The sequence below is a fragment of the Empidonax traillii genome, unplaced genomic scaffold (assembly GCF_003031625.1).
Source record: "Empidonax traillii isolate 1590-97213 ecotype Southwest subspecies unplaced genomic scaffold, ASM303162v1 scaffold992:size1346157, whole genome shotgun sequence".
Classification (NCBI taxonomy): Eukaryota; Metazoa; Chordata; class Aves; order Passeriformes; family Tyrannidae; genus Empidonax; species Empidonax traillii.
In genome coordinates this window covers 695,610-701,201 of record NW_020956185.1, presented here as the reverse complement: position 1 = coordinate 701,201, position 5,592 = coordinate 695,610, and the positions used below count along the sequence as shown (strand labels likewise).

Below are 5,592 nucleotides of genomic sequence, written 5' to 3'. Positions count from 1 at the left end.
ATGCTGGGATTTGGGTCTTTGCAGCGATGGCTCGGTGGAAGCTCTTTGGAGAGAGGGCAGTCCGGCAGGTGTGCTGTCCCACATTCGGAGGGCAGACGGCATCGCTTCCCCCTGCGCTCCCAGGGAGCCGCCACCTCTCCCCGGCTGGGAGAGGGGGAGCGGCGGGCGGATTTCCCGGCTGCGCCGGGCGAACGGAATCCCTCATTCCCCACTCCGGGGCTTCCGTGGAGAGTCGGTACCTGCTGCTGCCCGTGCCCGGGTGCCCGTGGCCGGTGTCCCTGATCTGATCCTGCTGCCGGATCCTGCCCGGCCGTTCCTTGTGGCGGAGCGGCCGCGGGGGCAGCGGAGCATCCGCGGCTCAGGGGCTGCGCGGCCGCGGGGGGAGTTGGAGGGGCCGGCGGCCCCCACAGGGAAGGGCCCCCCTGCCCGCGGGAGTGCGCGCTTGAATCCCTGCATCGTCCCTTGGGAGCTGCAGCCCGGGCACGTGTATTTTCCAAGGCTGCGGGCTCCTGGCATCGCTGGGGACAGGACAGGATTTGGGCAGGAGCTGCGTGGTGCCCTCAGCACGTGCCCTTGTGCAGTCCAAAGAAAGGGAGTTTTATTGCATTCCCAGGAACTGCTCCAATAGCTGTTGACTTCCCCCTGCCTTCTCAGGGTAAGGATGTGGTGACAGCAAGAAGGCAATTGGTGGGATTGGAGGGCACTTGCTGCATTTTGGTCATATGTGTAACCTGTGGAATGGGTGCGTTTCCTAGGAGAAAACATTCTGGAGTGGCAGAATGGTTGCCACAGATACCACGTGAGTGCCACACCGTGGTGTGAGCCTTCAGGCCCTGCAAGTCCTCGCCCAGACTTGGTGAAGTGTTGAAGTATGAACTGACTGCTGGGAGTAAGGATGTGTCTGGCAAATGGCAGTGCTGCCCACTGAGCCGCTGTTTCCAGAGAAGAGGGTCCTGTCTGACAGGCAGCAGGCAGTGGACACGGCTCAGTTGCCATGTCTGCCATGGACGGGCACGGAACTGGACAGCTGTGCTTCTCGGAACGGTGGTGGCTCGTGGCTGAGGTGCTGCTGTTGGAGAGGGCAGCAGTGGTATCTGCTGCTGGGCAGATGGCCGGGAGTGGGTCATATCCAGGGAGCAGCACAGGCAATACGAGCAGGATGTTGGAGGACGTGGGATTTCCTTGAAAGTTCACCTGTTTGTAGCTTTCCTCCCGTGGCTTGGAGTCTCTTTGGTAGCTTGTGACCCGTGTCAGGTTTCTTTGGTTTGGTTTTGTTTTTCTTGATCAAATGAAAAGGGTGGGTTTTACTACAGGCAAGATTAAGGCGGTTTTCAGAAACGCTGGAGAGAGCTGTCTAATGTTCCATCAGGGTGTCCAAGCTGTCTGCTGTCAGTGCAGAAAGGCAGGCAAGCTGCAGGGTTGCTGCACTTGCTGTGGGGGCTGGAGTGAGAAGCAGCTGGAAGTGTTTGCTCTCTGCTTGGTCCCCGCCTTCTCCTCAGTTCCCTGGGACTCCAGGTAATCACAGCTCACCTTGGCTTTCCCAGGGCCCTTGCTAAAGGGTTTCTAAGTGTGGCCCTGAGATTTTCTGGAGTTGGAATTGATTGCTGTTCCAGGGCATGTCTCACTGGGCAAACTATGTTTTCACATTGCCCAGGGCAGGATAATTGCAGCAGAAGAAAGCCAAGGTGGCCCAGAGCCTGGCCCAGGAAGGCCCAGGCCTCTGGCAAGCCCAGGGCTTGCTGCTTGGTTGTTGATTGTGCCGGTTCCGGTCCTGCACTGTCTGCTCAGGGCTTGTTCTTCACCATTCAGCTGCAAATGAGAGGGGAGCCAGAGGCAGAAAATGCCCCTGCTGCTGGGGCTGAAGTGTCTGCGGTGCCTGGGGGCTGGCAGGACTTGGCCCTGCTGCCTGCATGCTCTGCAGTGTCCAGGGAGGGATCCCAGAGGTCACCCCCCTGCGTGCTGTGCTGCACAGCAGGGGCTGGGCTTACCTGCCAGGTGAGCCTGGGGGAGGCCGTGGTGGGGCTGAGGGGCTGCTGCTCCCTGGGGGTCTCTGGGTTTGCCTTGGAATCCCAAAGCCTCTGCCTGCATGGAGGGAGACAAAGGTGACTCTAAATCAGTTTATTGTTGAGTGTTTTGGTGCTGAGTTCATGCTTTTGGCTTGTTGTGTGTCACTTCCCAGCCTCGGTCGGGGCTTCCAGTGGAGTGTTGCTGCTGCTGCCGAGAGAGAGAAATCCTTTGGGAAGCTGGGATACAACCAGCAACTCTGTGAATTGCTCAGCTTGTCCTAGGTAAGAGCAGGTTTTAGGGAAGAAAGGCCTGTAGTGAGTAATCAGAAGAGAAGGGTGAAAACCAGGAGCCTTTGACTTCCCCAGTGCACTCCATTATCTTCTTCTGCTCTCTTTCAGGACAAGGAAAATCATTGACTTGGCTCCAGCTCTGCCAATGCCTTGTGGTGTAAGCAGCCAAAGGCAAGAGGCTCCAGTCCCGCCGGCCGTGCTGGGGGCTCCTGGTCCTGCTAGTCTGGGGTTCCTGGGCACTTCCTATTAAAGGATACCATGAGAATAATTTTGGACTGAAAGGGGAAAGGAGCTGTGTCTGTGGGAGTTCAGCTGTGCATGACAAAAACTTTCTGCTTTTTCAGTCAGTAAGGTCTTCAAATGTCTTGCAGTGTGTAGGAATGCCTGGCTTCTAAAACTCACCAGCTGAGTCTTAGAGGCTTCTTTGCCGAGCTGTTTTCAGGCAGACAAATGGGCCCCCAGCAGGGACTCTGTGCCTGCTCTCCCGTGGTTCCGAGGGATCTCTGGGCCTTCACGCTGGCACTGAGATGTTCTCGGGAAGGCCCTCAGATCCCCGGAGCAGTCTGGGACACAGGCACGATCCCCCTGCATTTTGGGATCAGATTGAACCCCCTGGAGGGACAGTGCTGTTGGTGCCCCCTGGGCTTGGGGACCCTGAGGACTCGAGTGTGAACTGAAAGGATTCTTTGGGGAGCTCCTGTGGGTGCCCCAACCTGGGAAGCTCCAAGCAAGGTCCCTGGAATGGATTCAGGCATTCCTGAGAGTTATCAGAGGTGTACCTGTCCATCCTGGCCCTGGAGCTCTAGAATGGACTGTAATTGGGTTATAAAAGTGGTGCTCCAACTGCAAAAGAAGTGTGGGATTGGGATTAAGGAATGAGCAGTGATGGTACCATTGGCTGTTTTCTCTCGACAGGAATTGTGAGAGCTGCAGGAGTGCAAGGTGTGGGTTCCAGTCCCCACCATTTGGTTTGCACATGTCCTGGTCAGACACAGGTCCAGTTTCCTCAGTCCTTAACTCAGCAGGGGGAGAATTAAGGGATGGCCCTGTGAAGGTGATTGGTGTGACAGGGATTTTAACTGGGAAAACCTTGGGTAATTCCTCAGTTTCTCTCTTTGCCAAACTTGCCCAAACCTCTGCTAGGAAGAGACTGATTGGAAAAGTTGAGGCAGAAATTAAATTGGAAAATGTGGAGATTGAAATTGTAATTCCTGAAACTAAATGTGGAGATTGAAATTGTAATTCCTGAAACTAAATGTGTGAGAGCAGCAGCTCTTCTTGTGCACGAAATAACTCCTGTCAGCAGCACCGTCCCCACTGAAGTGGCAGATGGAGTTGTTGCTGCCATGTGGGCCAGTGGAAAACAGTTGTGGCCTATGAAGGGCCAGGTTGGACACTTGTCAAACAGTAACAGAAGTGGCTCTCCAGGTATCCCAATATAAATATGGGAAGCAAAGAGATCAGGTAAACCAGTTCATTCTGTGGCTGCAGAGGCAGGGATAGATTGGGAACCCAAAAAGTAGAGTGGAGATAGTCGGTATTCAGCTGCTTTAGAGTGTGGTTCAGAGGGTGAAGTGTTTGCTGAGGCACAGCCAATAACAGGAGGGAAACTGGAAGGTGACCCTGATGGTTATCCCGCCAGGCCTGATGTGGTGGAGAATTTTACTCAGCCTGAAAGGGGGGAGTCTGGATCATTGCCTTCTCTTTCTGCAGGGACACTGAGCTGGTCCAACTGTGGCAAGAAGAGCAAGTGAGCTGTGAAGGTCTGGGCAGTCTGAAAGGTTCCTTGTGCCCAAAGGATCCTGGCAAGTGCAGCACTGGAAGAGTCAGGAATAATGAAAAGTGCCCCAGTTCTCATCAAGCTCAACTTTGTAAAACATTATTGAAGATAAAATTCCTCAGCAATGAGCTGTTGGGTTCCAAATAATATTGGAGGGAGAAGCAGAAACTCCCCCTGGTGCTGGGGCTGAACTGTCTGCAGTGACCAGGCCAGACTTAGCCCTGATGCCTGAGTGCTCTCCAGTCCCCCAGGATGGATCCCACCTGTCAGCTCCTGTCTCCAAAACTTGAGGAGAGGGTGTTCCTGCAAGCCCAGCTGCTGTGTTGGTGGTCCTGTGTGCACCTCTTGCCCTGCTGTGACTGTATTTGTGTTGCAGCTCAATAAAGTCTCAATAAAGCGATGATTGTGTGATTGGTGTCAGTTCCTCTCAGTTCCTCTCCCCTCTTCCCCTTGCCCAGCTGTTGCATCACTGACTTGTGCCTAAATGAACTCTTGCCCTGCAGCAGTTCTCTGCTGCTCTCAGAGAGGGTGCTCTGAGAAAAGGCAAAAAGGTTCCATCTAAGCCAGGCCCGTGCTCCCCCCCTGCCTTCCTGCAGCATCCTGTGTTCGCAGTTGCCATCACTGCTGGACATACTGCCTGTTCCTGAACAAACCCCCTTGCTGTTCTCTCTCTGGGTCTCTCCTCCCCACTCCCCTCCTCTGATGCTTCAGGAGCCTGAGCATTGGTTTGGGAGTTCAGGAGCTCGGGGGGTGTTTGCAGCTCTGCCAGGGCTGGAGCTGGGCTGGGCTGTGGAACAGATGCAGGGGGAGCTGGGAGAGCCCCAGGAGCTGTCACTGACCGTGCCGCGGGTTGGGCACAGGCTGGTCCCAGCTATGCCTTTGGTCCCTCAGACCCTGCATCCCTGGTCACGAGGGCAACTGGAGTTTGTCTGGATCCCAGTGCCCTGAACAAGGGTGTTCTCACAAGCACAAGCCCTTGGCTCCATCCAGCCCCCCTTTCCCTCCAGGGAGTCCCAAATCCTCCCCCTGTCCTTGTCCGTTTTCCCGGAATTCCACCGGCCCACATGACAGGAACAACTCCATCTGCCATTTCAGTCGGGATGGTGCTGCTGACAGGAGTTATTTCCTGCTCAAGAAGAGCTGCTGCTCTCACACATTTAGTTTCAGGAATTATAGTTTCAGGAGTTAAAATTTCCATCTCCTCTTTTTTTCAGTTTAATTTCTGCCTCAACTTTTCCAATCAGTCTCTTCCTAGAAGAGGTTTGGGTGAGTTTGGCAAAGCGAGAAACTGAGGAATTACCCAAGGTTTTCCCAGTTAAAACCCTGTCACACCAATCACCTTCACAGTGCCATCCCTTAATTCTCCTTTGATTGTGTTAAGGATTGAGGAAGTTGGACCTGTGTCTGACAAGGACATGTGCAAACCAAATGGTGGGGACTGGAACCCACACCTTGCACTCCTGCAGCTCTCACAATTCCAGTCAAGAGAAAACAGCCAATGGTACCATCACTGCT

General features: G+C 54.5%; 1 long non-coding RNA gene across 2 annotated transcripts in view; it reads left to right on the top strand.

Annotated features, from left to right (window-relative positions):
- The window catches only part of LOC114067978, an 8,166-nt gene extending 4,580 nt beyond the window's left edge, over positions 1-3,586 (top strand). Inside the window, exons 2-3 of one of the 2 annotated variants that reach the window (XR_003573497.1) lie at positions 3,062-3,486; positions 3,527-3,586. This is a non-coding gene — a long non-coding RNA (uncharacterized LOC114067978). Of the gene's footprint in view, positions 1-3,061; positions 3,487-3,526 lie in introns of those variants that run through there. The other variant, XR_003573496.1, reaches the window with a different exon arrangement.
- Positions 3,587-5,592: the final 2,006 nt, after the last annotated feature.